This window comes from Salminus brasiliensis, chromosome 3 (genome assembly GCF_030463535.1).
Source record: "Salminus brasiliensis chromosome 3, fSalBra1.hap2, whole genome shotgun sequence".
NCBI lineage: Eukaryota > Metazoa > Chordata > Actinopteri > Characiformes > Bryconidae > Salminus > Salminus brasiliensis.
Genome location: NC_132880.1, coordinates 13050324 through 13067059, shown reverse-complemented (window position 1 = coordinate 13067059; position 16736 = coordinate 13050324). Strand labels below are relative to the sequence as shown.

At 33.7% G+C, this 16736-nt stretch overlaps 29 non-coding genes and 2 pseudogenes across 29 annotated transcripts; all 31 read right to left on the bottom strand.

Moving 5' to 3' along the window:
- Window positions 1-317: 317 nt before the first annotated feature.
- On the bottom strand, window positions 318-372 carry LOC140552571 (U7 small nuclear RNA). The gene has a single exon (XR_011979495.1). It is a non-coding gene; the product is annotated as a U7 small nuclear RNA (small nuclear RNA).
- Window positions 373-785: 413 nt separating this feature from the next.
- On the bottom strand, window positions 786-840 carry LOC140552503 (U7 small nuclear RNA). The gene has a single exon (XR_011979432.1). It is a non-coding gene; the product is annotated as a U7 small nuclear RNA (small nuclear RNA).
- Window positions 841-1290: 450 nt separating this feature from the next.
- On the bottom strand, window positions 1291-1345 carry LOC140552431 (U7 small nuclear RNA). Its single transcript, XR_011979366.1, has one exon. It is a non-coding gene; the product is annotated as a U7 small nuclear RNA (small nuclear RNA).
- A 354-nt stretch (window positions 1346-1699) lies between these two features.
- On the bottom strand, window positions 1700-1754 carry LOC140552570 (U7 small nuclear RNA). The gene has a single exon (XR_011979494.1). It is a non-coding gene; the product is annotated as a U7 small nuclear RNA (small nuclear RNA).
- Window positions 1755-2670: 916 nt separating this feature from the next.
- On the bottom strand, window positions 2671-2725 carry LOC140552430 (U7 small nuclear RNA). Its single transcript, XR_011979365.1, has one exon. It is a non-coding gene; the product is annotated as a U7 small nuclear RNA (small nuclear RNA).
- A 352-nt stretch (window positions 2726-3077) lies between these two features.
- LOC140552569 (U7 small nuclear RNA) lies at window positions 3078-3132 on the bottom strand. The gene has a single exon (XR_011979493.1). It is a non-coding gene; the product is annotated as a U7 small nuclear RNA (small nuclear RNA).
- A 413-nt stretch (window positions 3133-3545) lies between these two features.
- LOC140552502 (U7 small nuclear RNA) lies at window positions 3546-3600 on the bottom strand. Its single transcript, XR_011979431.1, has one exon. It is a non-coding gene; the product is annotated as a U7 small nuclear RNA (small nuclear RNA).
- A 450-nt stretch (window positions 3601-4050) lies between these two features.
- LOC140552541 (U7 small nuclear RNA) lies at window positions 4051-4105 on the bottom strand. Its single transcript, XR_011979466.1, has one exon. It is a non-coding gene; the product is annotated as a U7 small nuclear RNA (small nuclear RNA).
- A 354-nt stretch (window positions 4106-4459) lies between these two features.
- LOC140552568 (U7 small nuclear RNA) lies at window positions 4460-4514 on the bottom strand. The gene has a single exon (XR_011979492.1). It is a non-coding gene; the product is annotated as a U7 small nuclear RNA (small nuclear RNA).
- A 918-nt stretch (window positions 4515-5432) lies between these two features.
- LOC140552429 (U7 small nuclear RNA) lies at window positions 5433-5487 on the bottom strand. The gene has a single exon (XR_011979364.1). It is a non-coding gene; the product is annotated as a U7 small nuclear RNA (small nuclear RNA).
- A 353-nt stretch (window positions 5488-5840) lies between these two features.
- On the bottom strand, window positions 5841-5895 carry LOC140552567 (U7 small nuclear RNA). The gene has a single exon (XR_011979491.1). It is a non-coding gene; the product is annotated as a U7 small nuclear RNA (small nuclear RNA).
- A 919-nt stretch (window positions 5896-6814) lies between these two features.
- LOC140552540 (U7 small nuclear RNA) lies at window positions 6815-6869 on the bottom strand. Its single transcript, XR_011979465.1, has one exon. It is a non-coding gene; the product is annotated as a U7 small nuclear RNA (small nuclear RNA).
- Window positions 6870-7223: 354 nt separating this feature from the next.
- Window positions 7224-7278, bottom strand: LOC140552566 (U7 small nuclear RNA). The gene has a single exon (XR_011979490.1). It is a non-coding gene; the product is annotated as a U7 small nuclear RNA (small nuclear RNA).
- Window positions 7279-7692: 414 nt separating this feature from the next.
- On the bottom strand, window positions 7693-7747 carry LOC140552501 (U7 small nuclear RNA). The gene has a single exon (XR_011979430.1). It is a non-coding gene; the product is annotated as a U7 small nuclear RNA (small nuclear RNA).
- Window positions 7748-8197: 450 nt separating this feature from the next.
- Window positions 8198-8252, bottom strand: LOC140552428 (U7 small nuclear RNA). Its single transcript, XR_011979363.1, has one exon. It is a non-coding gene; the product is annotated as a U7 small nuclear RNA (small nuclear RNA).
- Window positions 8253-8605: 353 nt separating this feature from the next.
- On the bottom strand, window positions 8606-8660 carry LOC140552565 (U7 small nuclear RNA). Its single transcript, XR_011979489.1, has one exon. It is a non-coding gene; the product is annotated as a U7 small nuclear RNA (small nuclear RNA).
- A 391-nt stretch (window positions 8661-9051) lies between these two features.
- Window positions 9052-9105, bottom strand: LOC140552383 (U7 small nuclear RNA; annotated as a pseudogene).
- Window positions 9106-9556: 451 nt separating this feature from the next.
- LOC140552427 (U7 small nuclear RNA) lies at window positions 9557-9611 on the bottom strand. Its single transcript, XR_011979362.1, has one exon. It is a non-coding gene; the product is annotated as a U7 small nuclear RNA (small nuclear RNA).
- A 354-nt stretch (window positions 9612-9965) lies between these two features.
- On the bottom strand, window positions 9966-10020 carry LOC140552564 (U7 small nuclear RNA). The gene has a single exon (XR_011979488.1). It is a non-coding gene; the product is annotated as a U7 small nuclear RNA (small nuclear RNA).
- Window positions 10021-10434: 414 nt separating this feature from the next.
- Window positions 10435-10488, bottom strand: LOC140552382 (U7 small nuclear RNA; annotated as a pseudogene).
- Window positions 10489-10939: 451 nt separating this feature from the next.
- LOC140552539 (U7 small nuclear RNA) lies at window positions 10940-10994 on the bottom strand. The gene has a single exon (XR_011979464.1). It is a non-coding gene; the product is annotated as a U7 small nuclear RNA (small nuclear RNA).
- Window positions 10995-11347: 353 nt separating this feature from the next.
- Window positions 11348-11402, bottom strand: LOC140552563 (U7 small nuclear RNA). The gene has a single exon (XR_011979487.1). It is a non-coding gene; the product is annotated as a U7 small nuclear RNA (small nuclear RNA).
- Window positions 11403-11816: 414 nt separating this feature from the next.
- Window positions 11817-11871, bottom strand: LOC140552493 (U7 small nuclear RNA). The gene has a single exon (XR_011979422.1). It is a non-coding gene; the product is annotated as a U7 small nuclear RNA (small nuclear RNA).
- Window positions 11872-12321: 450 nt separating this feature from the next.
- LOC140552426 (U7 small nuclear RNA) lies at window positions 12322-12376 on the bottom strand. The gene has a single exon (XR_011979361.1). It is a non-coding gene; the product is annotated as a U7 small nuclear RNA (small nuclear RNA).
- Window positions 12377-12728: 352 nt separating this feature from the next.
- Window positions 12729-12783, bottom strand: LOC140552562 (U7 small nuclear RNA). Its single transcript, XR_011979486.1, has one exon. It is a non-coding gene; the product is annotated as a U7 small nuclear RNA (small nuclear RNA).
- A 391-nt stretch (window positions 12784-13174) lies between these two features.
- Window positions 13175-13229, bottom strand: LOC140552496 (U7 small nuclear RNA). The gene has a single exon (XR_011979425.1). It is a non-coding gene; the product is annotated as a U7 small nuclear RNA (small nuclear RNA).
- Window positions 13230-13679: 450 nt separating this feature from the next.
- Window positions 13680-13734, bottom strand: LOC140552425 (U7 small nuclear RNA). Its single transcript, XR_011979360.1, has one exon. It is a non-coding gene; the product is annotated as a U7 small nuclear RNA (small nuclear RNA).
- A 1328-nt stretch (window positions 13735-15062) lies between these two features.
- On the bottom strand, window positions 15063-15117 carry LOC140552483 (U7 small nuclear RNA). The gene has a single exon (XR_011979414.1). It is a non-coding gene; the product is annotated as a U7 small nuclear RNA (small nuclear RNA).
- A 352-nt stretch (window positions 15118-15469) lies between these two features.
- Window positions 15470-15524, bottom strand: LOC140552615 (U7 small nuclear RNA). Its single transcript, XR_011979533.1, has one exon. It is a non-coding gene; the product is annotated as a U7 small nuclear RNA (small nuclear RNA).
- A 413-nt stretch (window positions 15525-15937) lies between these two features.
- On the bottom strand, window positions 15938-15992 carry LOC140552400 (U7 small nuclear RNA). Its single transcript, XR_011979337.1, has one exon. It is a non-coding gene; the product is annotated as a U7 small nuclear RNA (small nuclear RNA).
- A 450-nt stretch (window positions 15993-16442) lies between these two features.
- Window positions 16443-16497, bottom strand: LOC140552491 (U7 small nuclear RNA). The gene has a single exon (XR_011979420.1). It is a non-coding gene; the product is annotated as a U7 small nuclear RNA (small nuclear RNA).
- Between the last annotated feature and the right edge of the window lie 239 nt (window positions 16498-16736).

Sequence of the window (16736 nt, the reverse complement as noted above, 5' to 3'; positions counted from 1 at the left end):
TTCTGCAGGACTGTTACATTGATGGTGACCTTATACACCTCACCTAAATGAAGCTGTGGGTGGGCCTCATGCAAATGATGTGCAATTTCTACACAAATTAAGTAGTACTACAAGTTTACATCAACTGTACTACTAATTGACTTCTCTTTGACTAAACTTACAGTACATAACAGACTATACACACAATTATTTAAAAAAAATGCTAATAAACTAATTGGAATTTTCATTCAAATAACCTAGAGCAGTTATCTACTACCTAAACAAAAATAGACCTATTCTAAGGAATTAATCAGTGTTCAGATTTTCAAACCATATATTTTGGCTTTCAATATTTGAAGACCTGATAGACAAATACTAAAAGAGCTCATTTTTCTCATGGTGAAGGGATCTCAGTGTAGTATAGGTTGTTCTGCAGCTGTGCGTGGGTAATATCCAAATTATATAAAGTTCTATACATTTGCTACACACATTAAGTAGAAGAAGTAGTAGTACAAGTTTAAATTAAGTAAAGAAACTTAATGTATTTCAGAAAAGTTGTGAAAATATGTACACTTTAGAAACCCTCTAATGTAAATTTGTGATGATGGAGTTGGACGTTTATTAGCAGTACTGTTGCAGAAGGAAACAAACAGCTAGAGCTCACAAAACAACATATCAAACTTTAAAAAAAAAAACACTGAATGATATAAAATCAAAACAGCATCATGTACAACTACACTCAAGACAAACAAAGGAGAAAGACTGCAATCAATAAATCAGCTAAATCTGTTTTTTGAACCACATTTGAGGACCTTCAATACTTGAAGACCTGCTGGACAAATACTAAAAGAGCAAATTTTCCAGATAACAAAGGGGTCTCAGTGTACTTAGAGTTGTTCTGCAGGACTGTTACATTGATGGTGACCTTATACACCACATGATACTGTGGGCGGGTCATATGCAAATTATATACAGTTGTGTAAAATTGCTACACACATTAAGTAGAAGAAGTAGTAGCACATGTTCCACATCAGTAAAGACCACTAATGTATTTCAAAAATGTTGGAGTGTGACTATCACTTGCAGTATGGTTACAGAATGATACAACAATTTTAATTCTGTGAAAGACAGGTACAAATATAGGTAGAATAAACATGCACTTCCAACTAAAAAAGCATCAAATTACTCAACAGAATTTCTTATACAAAATAGCCCTTGTACAAAATTATGATATGAACAATTACCCTACACTTATGCATGATTAGAATGGCGACAGAAATCAATCAGTTGCCTGTTTTTGGAATAACATATGGGAGCCTTCAATATTTGAAGACTTGCTGGACAAATACTAAAAGAGCAAATTTTCCTGAGGATGAAGGTGTCTCAGTGTACTTAGAGTTGTTCTGCAGGACTGTTACATTGATGGTGACCTTATACACCTCACCTAAATGAAGCTGTGGGTGGGCCTCATGCAAATGATGTGCAATTTCTACACAAATTAAGTAGTACTACAAGTTTACATCAACTGTACTACTAATTGACTTCTCTTTGACTAAACTTACAGTACATAACAGACTATACACACAATTATTTAAAAAAAAAATGCTAATAAACTAATTGGAATTTTCTTTCAAATAACCTAGAGCAGTTATCTACTACCTAAACAAAAATAGACCTATTCTAAGGAATAAATCAGTGTTCAGATTTTCAAACCATATATTTTGGCTTTCAATATTTGAAGACCTGATAGACAAATACTAAAAGAGCTCATTTTTCTCATGGTGAAGGGATCTCAGTGTAGTATAGGTTGTTCTGCACGCTGTGCGTGGGTAATATCCAAATTATATACAGTTCTATACATTTGCTACACACATTAAGTAGAAGTAGTAGAACAAGTTTAAATTAAGTAAAGACACTTAATGTATTTCAGAAAAGTTGTGAAAATATGTACACTTTAGAAACCCTCTAATGTAAATTTGTGATGATGGAGTTGGACTTTTATTAGCAGTACTGTTGCAGAAGGAAACAAACAGCTAGAGCTCACAAAACAACATATCAAACTTTAGAAAAAAAAACACTGACTGATATAAAATCAAAACAGCATCATGTACAACTACACTCAAGACAAACAAAGGAGAAAGACTGCAATCAATAAATCAGCTAAATCTGTTTTTTGAACCACATTTGAGAGCTTTCAATACTTGAAGACCTGCTGGACAAATACTAAACGAGCAAATTTTCCAGATAACAAAGGGGTCTCAGTGTACTTAGAGTTGTTCTGCAGGACTGTTACATTGATGGTGACCTTATACACCACATGATACTGTGGGCGGGTCATATGCAAATTATATACAGTTGTGTAAAATTGCTACACACATTAAGTAGAAGAAGTAGTAGCACATGTTCCACATCAGTAAAGACCACTAATGTTTTTCAAAAATGTTGGAGTGTGACTATCACTTGCAGTATGGTTACAGAATGATACAACAATTTTAATTCTGTGAAAGACAGGTACAAATTTAGGTAGAATAAACATGCACTTCCAACTCAAAAAGCACCAAATTGCTCAACAGAATTTCTTATACAAAATAGCCCTTGTACAAAATAATGATATGAACAATTACCCTACACTTATGCATGATGAGAATGGCAACAGAAATCAATCAGTTGCCTGTTTTTGGAATAACATATGGGAGCCTTCAATATTTGAAGACTTGCTGGACAAATACTAAAAGAGCAAATTTTCCTGAGAATGAAGGTGTCTCAGTGTACTTAGAGTTGTTCTGCAGGACTGTTACATTGATGGTGACCTTATACACCTCACCTAAATGAAGCTGTGGGTGGGCCTCATGCAAATGATGTGCAATTTCTACACAAATTAAGTAGTAGTACAAGTTTACATCAACTGTACTACTAATTGACTTCTCTTTGACTAAACTTACAGTACATAACAGACTATACACACAATTATTTAAAAAAAATGCTAATAAACTAATTGGAATTTTCATTCAAATAACCTAGAGCAGTTATCTACTACCTAAACAAAAATAGACCTATTCTAAGGAATTAATCAGTGTTCAGATTTTCAAACCATATATTTTGGCTTTCAATATTTGAAGACCTGATAGACAAATACTAAAAGAGCTCATTTTTCTCATGGTGAAGGGATCTCAGTGTAGTATAGGTTGTTCTGCAGCTGTGCGTGGGTAATATCCAAATTATATAAAGTTCTATACATTTGCTACACACATTAAGTAGAAGAAGTAGTAGTACAAGTTTAAATTAAGTAAAGAAACTTAATGTATTTCAGAAAAGTTGTGAAAATATGTACACTTTAGAAACCCTCTAATGTAAATTTGTGATGATGAAGTTGGACGTTTATTAGTAGTACTGTTGCAGAAGGAAACAAACAGCTAGAGCTCACAAAATAACATATCAAACTTTAGAAAAAAAAACACTGACTGATATAAAATCAAAACAGCATCATGTACAACTACACTCAAGACAAACAAAGGAGAAAGACTGCAATCAATAAATCAGCTAAATCTGTTTTTTGAACCACATTTGAGGACCTTCAATACTTGAAGACCTGCTGGACAAATACTAAAAGAGCAAATTTTCCAGATAACAAAGGGGTCTCAGTGTACTTAGAGTTGTTCTGCAGGACTGTTACATTGATGGTGACCTTATACACCACATGATACTGTGGGCGGGTCATATGCAAATTATATACAGTTGTGTAAAATTGCTACACACATTAAGTAGAAGAAGTAGTAGCACATGTTCCACATCAGTAAAGACCACTAATGTATTTCAAAAATGTTGGAGTGTGACTATCACTTGCAGTATGGTTACAGAATGATACAACAATTTTAATTCTGTGAAAGACAGGTACAAATTTAGGTAGAATAAACATGCACTTCCAACTAAAAAAGCATCAAATTACTCAACAGAATTTCTTATACAAAATAGCCCTTGTACAAAATTATGATATGAACAATTACCCTACACTTATGCATGATTAGAATGGCGACAGAAATCAATCAGTTGCCTGTTTTTGGAATAACATATGGGAGCCTTCAATATTTGAAGACTTGATGGACAAATACTAAAAGAGCAAATTTTCCTGAGGATGAAGGTGTCTCAGTGTACTTAGAGTTGTTCTGCAGGACTGTTACATTGATGGTGACCTTATACACCTCACCTAAATGAAGCTGTGGGTGGGCCTCATGCAAATGATGTGCAATTTCTACACAAATTAAGTAGTACTACAAGTTTACATCAACTGTACTACTAATTGACTTCTCTTTGACTAAACTTACAGTACATAACAGACTATACACACAATTATTTAAAAAAAAAATGCTAATAAACTAATTGGAATTTTCTTTCAAATAACCTAGAGCAGTTATCTACTACCTAAACAAAAATAGACCTATTCTAAGGAATAAATCAGTGTTCAGATTTTCAAACCATATATTTTGGCTTTCAATATTTGAAGACCTGATAGACAAATACTAAAAGAGCTCATTTTTCTCATGGTGAAGGGATCTCAGTGTAGTATAGGTTGTTCTGCACGCTGTGCGTGGGTAATATCCAAATTATATACAGTTCTATACATTTGCTACACACATTAAGTAGAAGAAGTAGTAGAACAAGTTTAAATTAAGTAAAGACACTTAATGTATTTCAGAAAAGTTGTGAAAATATGTACACTTTAGAAACCCTCTAATGTAAATTTGTGATGATGGAGTTGGACTTTTATTAGCAGTACTGTTGCAGAAGGAAACAAACAGCTAGAGCTCACAAAACAACATATCAAACTTTAGAAAAAAAACACTGACTGATATAAAATCAAAACAGCATCATGTACAACTACACTCAAGACAAACAAAGGAGAAAGACTGCAATCAATAAATCAGCTAAATCTGTTTTTTGAACCACATTTGAGAGCTTTCAATACTTGAAGACCTGCTGGACAAATACTAAAGGAGCAAATTTTCCAGATAACAAAGGGGTCTCAGTGTACTTAGAGTTGTTCTGCAGGACTGTTACATTGATGGTGACCTTATACACCACATGATACTGTGGGCGGGTCATATGCAAATTATATACAGTTGTGTAAAATTGCTACACACATTAAGTAGAAGAAGTAGTAGCACATGTTCCACATCAGTAAAGACCACTAATGTATTTCAAAAATGTTGGAGTGTGACTATCACTTGCAGTATGGTTACAGAATGATACAACAATTTTAATTCTGTGAAAGACAGGTACAAATTTAGGTAGAATAAACATGCACTTCCAACTCAAAAAGCACCAAATTGCTCAACAGAATTTCTTATACAAAATAGCCCTTGTACAAAATTATGATATGAACAATTACCCTACACTTATGCATGATGAGAATGGCAACAGAAATCAATCAGTTGCCTGTTTTTGGAATAACATATGGGAGCCTTCAATATTTGAAGACTTGCTGGACAAATACTAAAAGAGCAAATTTTCCTGAGGATGAAGGTGTCTCAGTGTACTTAGAGTTGTTCTGCAGGACTGTTACATTGATGGTGACCTTATACACCTCACCTAAATGAAGCTGTGGGTGGGCCTCATGCAAATGATGTGCAATTTCTACACAAATTAAGTAGTAGTACAAGTTTACATCAACTGTACTACTAATTGACTTCTCTTTGACTAAACTTACAGTACATAACAGACTATACACACAATTATTTAAAAAAAAATGCTAATAAACTAATTGGAATTTTCTTTCAAATAACCTAGAGCAGTTATCTACTACCTAAACAAAAATAGACCTATTCTAAGGAATAAATCAGTGTTCAGATTTTCAAACCATATATTTTGGCTTTCAATATTTGAAGACCTGATAGACAAATACTAAAAGAGCTCATTTTTCTCATGGTGAAGGGATCTCAGTGTAGTATAGGTTGTTCTGCACTCTGTGCGTGGGTAATATCCAAATTATATACAGTTCTATACATTTGCTACACACATTAAGTAGAAGAAGTAGTAGATCAAGTTTAAATTAAGTAAAGACACTTAATGTATTTCAGAAAAGTTGTGAAAATATGTACACTTTAGAAACCCTCTAATGTAAATTTGTGATGATGGAGTTGGACTTTTATTAGCAGTACTGTTGCAGAAGGAAACAAACAGCTAGAGCTCACAAAACGACATATCAAACTTTAGAAAAAAAAACACTGACTGATATAAAATCAAAACAGCATCATGTACAACTACACTCAAGACAAACAAAGGAGAAAGACTGCAATCAATAAATCAGCTAAATCTGTTTTTTGAACCACATTTGAGAGCTTTCAATACTTGAAGACCTGCTGGACAAATACTAAAGGAGCAAATTTTCCAGATAACAAAGGGGTCTCAGTGTACTTAGAGTTGTTCTGCAGGACTGTTACATTGATGGTGACCTTATACACCACATGATACTGTGGGCGGGTCATATGCAAATTATATACAGTTGTGTAAAATTGCTACACACATTAAGTAGAAGAAGTAGTAGCACATGTTCCACATCAGTAAAGACCACTAATGTATTTCAAAAATGTTGGAGTGTGACTATCACTTGCAGTATGGTTACAGAATGATACAACAATTTTAATTCTGTGAAAGACAGGTACAAATTTAGGTAGAATAAACATGCACTTCCAACTCAAAAAGCACCAAATTACTCAACAGAATTTCTTATACAAAATAGCCCTTGTACAAAATTATGATATGAACAATTACCCTACACTTATGCATGATTAGAATGGCGACAGAAATCAATCAGTTGCCTGTTTTTGGAATAACATATGGGAGCCTTCAATATTTGAAGACTTGATGGACAAATACTAAAAGAGCAAATTTTCCTGAGGATGAAGGTGTCTCAGTGTACTTAGAGTTGTTCTGCAGGACTGTTACATTGATGGTGACCTTATACACCTCACCTAAATGAAGCTGTGGGTGGGCCTCATGCAAATGATGTGCAATTTCTACACAAATTAAGTAGTACTACAAGTTTACATCAACTGTACTACTAATTGACTTCTCTTTGACTAAACTTACAGTACATAACAGACTATACACACAATTATTTAAAAAAAAAATGCTAATAAACTAATTGGAATTTTCTTTCAAATAACCTAGAGCAGTTATCTACTACCTAAACAAAAATAGACCTATTCTAAGGAATAAATCAGTGTTCAGATTTTCAAACCATATATTTTGGCTTTCAATATTTGAAGACCTGATAGACAAATACTAAAAGAGCTCATTTTTCTCATGGTGAAGGGATCTCAGTGTAGTATAGGTTATTCTGCACGCTGTGCGTGGGTAATATCCAAATTATATACAGTTCTATACATTTGCTACACACATTAAGTAGAAGAAGTAGTAGAACAAGTTTAAATTAAGTAAAGACACTTAATGTATTTCAGAAAAGTTGTGAAAATATGTACACTTTAGAAACCCTCTAATGTAAATTTGTGATGATGGAGTTGGACTTTTATTAGCAGTACTGTTGCAGAAGGAAACAAACAGCTAGAGCTCACAAAACAACATATCAAACTTTAGAAAAAAAAACACTGACTGATATAAAATCAAAACAGCATCATGTACAACTACACTCAAGACAAACAAAGGAGAAAGACTGCAATCAATAAATCAGCTAAATCTGTTTTTTGAACCACATTTGAGGACCTTCAATACTTGAAGACCTGCTGGACAAATACTAAAAGAGCAAATTTTCCAGATAACAAAGGGGTCTCAGTGTACTTAGAGTTGTTCTGCAGGACTGTTACATTGATGGTGACCTTATACACCACATGATACTGTGGGCGGGTCATATGCAAATTATATACAGTTGTGTAAAATTGCTACACACATTAAGTAGAAGAAGTAGTAGCACATGTTCCACATCAGTAAAGACCACTAATGTATTTCAAAAATGTTGGAGTGTGACTATCACTTGCAGTATGGTTACAGAATGATACAACAATTTTAATTCTGTGAAAGACAGGTACAAATTTAGGTAGAATAAACATGCACTTCCAACTCAAAAAGCACCAAATTACTCAACAGAATTTCTTATACAAAATAGCCCTTGTACAAAATTAGGATATGAACAATTACCCTACACTTATGCATGATTAGAATGGCGACAGAAATCAATCAGTTGCCTGTTTTTGGAATAACATATGGGAGCCTTCAATATTTGAAGACTTGCTGGACAAATACTAAAAGAGCAAATTTTCCTGAGGATGAAGGTGTCTCAGTGTACTTAGAGTTGTTCTGCAGGACTGTTACATTGATGGTGACCTTATACACCTCACCTAAATGAAGCTGTGGGTGGGCCTCATGCAAATGATGTGCAATTTCTACACAAATTAAGTAGTACTACAAGTTTACATCAACTGTACTACTAATTGACTTCTCTTTGACTAAACTTACAGTACATAACAGACTATACACACAATTATTTAAAAAAAAATGCTAATAAACTAATTGGAATTTTCTTTCAAATAACCTAGAGCAGTTATCTACTACCTAAACAAAAATAGACCTATTCTAAGGAATAAATCAGTGTTCAGATTTTCAAACCATATATTTTGGCTTTCAATATTTGAAGACCTGATAGACAAATACTAAAAGAGCTCATTTTTCTCATGGTGAAGGGATCTCAGTGTAGTATAGGTTGTTCTGCACGCTGTGCGTGGGTAATATCCAAATTATATACAGTTCTATACATTTGCTACACACATTAAGTAGAAGAAGTAGTAGAACAAGTTTAAATTAAGTAAAGACACTTAATGTATTTCAGAAAAGTTGTGAAAATATGTACACTTTAGAAACCCTCTAATGTAAATTTGTGATGATGGAGTTGGACTTTTATTAGCAGTACTGTTGCAGAAGGAAACAAACAGCTAGAGCTCACAAAACAACATATCAAACTTTAGAAAAAAAAACAGCATCATGTACAACTACACTCAAGACAAACAAAGGAGAAAGACTGCAATCAATAAATCAGCTAAATCTGTTTTTTGAACCACATTTGAGGGCCTTCAATACTTGAAGACCTGCTGGACAAATACTAAAAGAGCAAAATTTCCAGATAACAAAGGGGTCTCAGTGTACTTAGAGTTGTTCTGCAGGACTGTTACATTGATGGTGACCTTATACACCACATGATACTGTGGGCGGGTCATATGCAAATTATATACAGTTGTGTAAAATTGCTACACACATTAAGTAGAAGAAGTAGTAGCACATGTTCCACATCAGTAAAGACCACTAATGTATTTCAAAAATGTTGGAGTGTGACTATCACTTGCAGTATGGTTACAGAATGATACAACAATTTTAATTCTGTGAAAGACAGGTACAAATTTAGGTAGAATAAACGTGCACTTCCATCTCAATAAGCAGTAAATTACTCAACAGAATTTCTTATACAAAATAGCCCTTGTACAAAATTTTGATATAAACAATTACCCTACACTTATGCATGATTAGAATGGCGACAGAAATCAATCAGTTGCCTGTTTTTGGAATAACATATGGGAGCCTTCAATATTTGAAGACTTGCTGGACAAATACTAAAAGAGCAAATTTTCCTGAGGATGAAGGTGTCTCAGTGTACTTAGAGTTGTTCTGCAGGACTGTTACATTGATGGTGACCTTATACACCTCACCTAAATGAAGCTGTGGGTGGGCCTCATGCAAATGATGTGCAATTTCTACACAAATTAAGTAGTAGTACAAGTTTACATCAACTGTACTACTAATTGACTTCTCTTTGACTAAACTTACAGTACATAACAGACTATACACACAATTATTTAAAAAAAAAATGCTAATAAACTAGTTGGAATTTTCATTCAAATAACCTTGAGCAGTTATCTACTACCTAAACAAAAATAGACCTATTCTAAGGAATAAATCAGTGTTCAGATTTTCAAACCATATATTTTGGCTTTCAATATTTGAAGACCTGATAGACAAATACTAAAAGAGCTCATTTTTCTCATGGTGAAGGGATCTCAGTGTAGTATAGGTTTTTCTGCACGCTGTGCGTGGGTAATATCCAAATGATATACAGTTCTATACATTTGCTACACACATTAAGTAGAAGAAGTAGTAGTACAAGTTTAAATTAAGTAAAGACACTTAATGTATTTCAGAAAAGTTGTGAAAATATGTACACTTTAGAAACCCCCTAATGTAAATTTGTGATGATGGAGTTGGACTTTTATTAGCAGTACTGTTGCAGAAGGAAACAAACAGCTAGAGCTCACAAAACAACATATCAAACTTTAGAAAAAAAAACACTGACTGATATAAAATCAAAACAGCATCATGTACAACTACACTCAAGACAAACAAAGGAGAAAGACTGCAATCAATAAATCAGCTAAATCTGTTTTTTGAACCACATTTAAGGGCCTTCAATACTTGAAGACCTGCTGGACAAATACTAAAAGAGCAAAATTTCCAGATAACAAAGGGGTCTCAGTGTACTTAGAGTTGTTCTGCAGGACTGTTACATTGATGGTGACCTTATACACCACATGATACTGTGGGCGGGTCATATGCAAATTATATACAGTTGTGTAAAGTTGCTACACACATTAAGTAGAAGAAGTAGTAGCACATGTTCCACATCAGTAAAGACCACTAATGTATTTCAAAAATGTTGGAGTGTGACTATCACTTGCAGTATGGTTACAGAATGATACAACAATTTTAATTCTGTGAAAGACAGGTACAAATTTAGGTAGAATAAACATGCACTTCCAACTCAAAAAGCACCAAATTACTCAACAGAATTTCTTATACAAAATAGCCCTTGTACAAAATTATGATATGAACAATTACCCTACACTTATGCATGATGAGAATGGCGACAGAAATCAATTAGTTGCCTGTTTTTGGAATAACATATGGTAGCCTTCCATATTTGAAGACTTGCTGGACAAATACTAAAAGAGCAAATTTTCCTGAGGATGAAGGTGTCTCAGTGTACTTAGAGTTGTTCTGCAGGACTGTTACATTGATGGTGACCTTATACACCTCACCTAAATGAAGCTGTGGGTGGGCCTCATGCAAATGATGTGCAATTTCTACACAAATTAAGTAGTAGTACAAGTTTACATCAACTGTACTACTAATTGACTTCTCTTTGACTGAACTTACAGTACATAACAGACTATACACACAATTATTTAAAAAAAAATGCTAATAAACTAATTGGAATTTTCATTCAAATAACCTAGAGCAGTTATCTACTACCTAAACAAAAATAGACCTATTCTAAGGAATTAATCAGTGTTCAGATTTTCAAACCATATATTTTGGCTTTCAATATTTGAAGACCTGATAGACAAATACTAAAAGAGCTCATTTTTCTCATGGTGAAGGGATCTCAGTGTAGTATAGGTTGTTCTGCACGCTGTGCGTGGGTAATATTCAAATTATATACAGTTCTATACATTTGCTACACACATTAAGTAGAAGACGTAGTAGAACAAGTTTAAATTAAGTAAAGAAACTTAATGTATTTCAGAAAAGTTGTGAAAATATGTACACTTTAGAAACCCTGTAATGTAAATTTGTGATGATGGAGTTGGACTTTAATTAGCAGTATTGTTGCAGAAGGAAAAAAACAGCTAGAGCTAACAAAACAACATATCAAACTTTAGAAAAAAAAACACTGACTGATGTAAAATCAAAACAGCATCATGGACAACTACACTCAAGACAAACAAAGGAGAAAGACTGCAATCAATAAATCAGCTAAATCTGTTTTTTGAACCACATTTGAGGGCTTTCAATACTTGAAGACCTGCTGGACAAATACTAAAAGAGCAAATTTTCCAGATAACAAAGGGGTCTCAGTGTATTTAGAGTTGTTCTGCAGGACTGTTACATTGATGGTGACCTTATACACCACATGATACTGTGGGCGGGTCATATGCAAATTATATACAGTTGTGTAAAATTGCTACACACATTAAGTAGAAGAAGTAGTAGCACATGTTCCACATCAGTAAAGACCACTAATGTATTTCAAAAATGTTGGAGTGTGACTATCACTTGCAGTATGGTTACAGAATGATACAACAATTTTAATTCTGTGAAAGACAGGTACAAATTTAGGTAGAATAAACATGCACTTCCAACTCAAAAAGCACCAAATTACTCAACAGAATTTCTTATACAAAATAGCCCTTGTACAAAATTATAATATGAACAATTACCCTACACTTATGCATGATTAGAATGGCAACAGAAATCAATCAGTTGCCTGTTTTTGGAATAACATATGGGAGCCTTCAATATTTGAAGACTTGCTGGACAAATACTAAAAGAGCAAATTTTCCTGAGGATGAAGGTTTCTCAGTGTACTTAGAGTTGTTCTGCAGGACTGTTACATTGATGGTGACCTTATACACCTCACCTAAATGAAGCTGTGGGTGGGCCTCATGCAAATGATGTGCAATTTCTACACAAATTAAGTAGTAGTACAAGTTTACATCAACTGTACTACTAATTGACTTCTCTTTGACTAAACTTACAGTACATAACAGACTATACACACAATTATTTTAAAAAAATGCTAATAAACTAATTGGAATTTTCATTCAAATAACCTAGAGCAGTTATCTACTACCTAAACAAAAATAGACCTATTCTAAGGAATTAATCAGTGTTCAGATTTTCAAACCATATATTTTGGCTTTCAATATTTGAAGACCTGATAGACAAATACTAAAAGAGCTCATTTTTCTCATGGTGAAGGGATCTCAGTGTAGTATAGGTTGTTCTGCACGCTGTGCGTGGGTAATATTCAAATTATATACAGTTCTATACATTTGCTACACACATTAAGTAGAAGACGTAGTAGAACAAGTTTAAATTAAGTAAAGAAACTTAATGTATTTCAGAAAAGTTGTGAAAATATGTACACTTTAGAAACCCTCTAATGTAAATTTGTGATGATGGAGTCGGACTTTTATTAGCAGTACTGTTGCAGAAGGAAACAAACAGCTAGAGCTCACAAAACAACATATCAAACTTTAGAAAAAAAAACAGCATCATGTACAACTACACTCAAGACAAACAAAGGAGAAAGACTGCAATCAATAAATCAGCTAAATCTGTTTTTTGAACCAAATTTGAGGGCCTTCAATACTGGAAGACCTGCTGGACAAACACTAAAAGAGCAAATTTTCCAGATAACAAAGGGGTCTCAGTGTACTTACAGTTGTTCTGCAGGACCGTTGCGTTGATGGTGACCTTATACACCACATGATACTGTGGGCGGGTCATATGCAAATTATATACAGTTGTGTAAAATTGCTACACACATTAAGTAGAAGAAGTAGTAGCACATGTTCCACATCAGTAAAGACCACTAATGTATTTCAAAAATGTTGGAGCGTGACTATCACTTGCAGTATGGTTACAGAATGATACAACAATTTTAATTCTGTGAAAGACAGGTACAAATTTAGGTAGAATAAACATGCACTTCCAACTCAAAAAGCACCAAATTACTCAACAGAATTTCTTATACAAAATAGCCCTTGTACAAAATTATGATATGAACAATTACCCTACACTTATGCATGATTAGAATGGCGACAGAAATCAATCAGTTGCCTGTTTTTGGAATAACATATGGGAGCCTTCAATATTTGAAGACTTGCTGGACAAATACTAAAAGAGCAAATTTTCCTGAAGATGAAGGTGTCTCAGTGTACTTAGAGTTGTTCTGCAGGACTGTTACATTGATGGTGACCTTATACACCTCACCTAAATGAAGCTGTGGGTGGGCCTCATGCAAATGATGTGCAATTTCTACACAAATTAAGTAGTAGTACAAGTTTACATCAACTGTACTACTAATTGACTTCTCTTTGACTAAACTTACAGTACATAACAGACTATACACACAATTATTTAAAAAAAAAATGCTAATAAACTAATTGGAATTTTCTTTCAAATAACCTAGAGCGGTTATCTACTACCTAAACAAAAATAGACCTATTCTAAGGAATAAATCAGTGTTCAGATTTTCAAACCATATATTTTGGCTGTCAATATTTGAAGACCTGATAGACAAATACTAAAAGAGCTCATTTTTCTCATGGTGAAGGGATCTCAGTGTAGTATAGGTTGTTCTGCACGCTGTGCGTGGGTAATATCCAAATTATATACAGTTCTATACATTTGCTACACACATTAAGTAGAAGAAGTAGTAGAACAAGTTTAAATTAAATAAAGACACTTAATGTATTTCAGAAAAGTTGTGAAAATATGTACACTTTAGAAACCCTCTAATGTAAATTTGTGATGATGGAGTTGGACTTTTATTAGCAGTACTGTTGCAGAAGGAAACAAACAGCTAGAGCTCACAAAACAACATATCAAACTTTAGAAAAAAAAACACTGACTGATATAAAATCAAAACAGCATCATGTACAACTACACTCAAGACAAACAAAGGAGAAAGACTGCAATCAATAAATCAGCTAAATCTGTTTTTTGAACCACATTTGAGAGCTTTCAATACTTGAAGACCTACTGGACAAATACTAAAGGAGCAAATTTTCCAGATAACAAAGGGGTCTCAGTGTACTTAGAGTTGTTCTGCAGGACTGTTACATTGATGGTGACCTTATACACCACATGATACTGTGGGCGGGTCATATGCAAATTATATACAGTTGTGTAAAATTGCTACACACATTAAGTAGAAGAAGTAGTAGCACATGTTCCACATCAGTAAAGACCACTAATGTATTTCAAAAATGTTGGAGTATGACTATCACTTGCAGTATGGTTACAGAATGATACAACAATTTTAATTCTGTGAAAGACAGGTACAAATTTAGGTAGAATAAACATGCACTTCCAACTCAAAAAGCACCAAATTACTCAACAGAATTTCTTATACAAAATAGCCCTTGTACAAAATTATGATATGAACAATTACCCTACACTTATGCATGATTAGAATGGCGACAGAAATCAATCAGTTGCCTGTTTTTGGAATAACATATGGGAGCCTTCAATATTTGAAGACTTGCTTGACAAATACTAAAAGAGCAAATTTTTCTGAGGATAAAGGTGTCTCAGTGTACTTAGAGTTGTTCTGCAGGACTGTTACATTGATGGTGACCTTATACACCTCACCTAAATGAAGCTGTGGGTGGGCCTCATGCAAATGATGTGCAATTTCTACACAAATTAAGTAGTACTACAAGTTTACATCAACTGTACTACTAATTGACTTCTCTTTGACTAAACTTACAGTACATAACAGACTATACACACAATTATTTAAAAAAAATGCTAATAAACTAATTGGAATTTTCATTCAAATAACCTAGAGCAGTTATCTACTACCTAAACAAAAATAGACCTATTCTAAGGAATAAATCAGTGTTCAGATTTTCAAACCATATATTTTGGCTTTCAACATTTGAAGACCTGATAGACAAATACTAAAAGAGCTCATTTTTCTCATGGTGAAGGGATCTCAGTGTAGTATAGGTTGTTCTGCAGCTGTGCGTGGGTAATATTCAAATTATATACAGTTCTATACATTTGCTACACACATTAAGTAGAAGAAGTAGTAGTACAAGTTTAAATTAAGTAAAGACACTTAATGTATTTCAGAAAAGTTGTGAAAATATGTACACTTTAGAAACCCTGTAATGTAAATTTGTGATGATGGAGTTGGACTTTAATTAGCAGTACTGTTGCAGAAGGAAAAAAACAGCTAGAGCTAACAAAACAACATATCAAACTTTAGAAAAAAAAACACTGACTGATATAAAATCAAAACAGCATCATGTACAACTACACTCAAGACAAACAAAGGAGAAAGACTGCAATCAATAAATCAGCTAAATCTGTTTTTTGAACCACATTTGAGGGCCTTCAATACTTGAAGACCTGCTGGACAAACACTAAAAGAGCAAATTTTCCAGATAACAAAGGGGTCTCAGTGTACTTAGAGTTGTTCTGCAGGACTGTTGCATTGATGGTGACCTTATACACCACATGATACTGTGGGTGGGTCATATGCAAATTATATACAGTTGTGTAAAATTGCTACACACATTAAGTAGAAGAAGTAGTAGCACATGCTCCACATCAGTAAAGACCACTAATGTATTTCAAAAATGTTGGAGTGTGACTATTACTTGCAGTATGGTTACAGAATGATACAACAATTTTAATTCTGTGAAAGGCAGGTACAAATTTAGGTAGAATAAACATGCACTTCCAACTCAAAAAGCACCAAATTACTCAACAGAATTTCTTATACAAAATTGCACTTGCCAAGAATTATGATATGAACAATTATCTTACACTTATGCATGATTAGAATGGTGACAGAAATCAATCAGTTGCCTGTTTTTGGAATAACATATGGGAGCCTTCAATATTTGAAGACTTGCTTGACAAATACTAAAAGAGCAAATTTTCCTGAGGATGAAGGTGTCTCAGTGTACTTAGAGTTGTTCTGCAGGACTGTTACATTGATGGTGACCTTATACACCTCACCTAAATGAAGCTGTGGGTGGGCCTCATGCAAATGATGTGCAATTTCTACACAAATTAAGTAGTACTACAAGTTTACATCAACTGTACTACTAATTGACTTCTCTTTGACTAAACTTACAGTACATAACAGACTATACACACAATTATTTAAAAAAAATGCT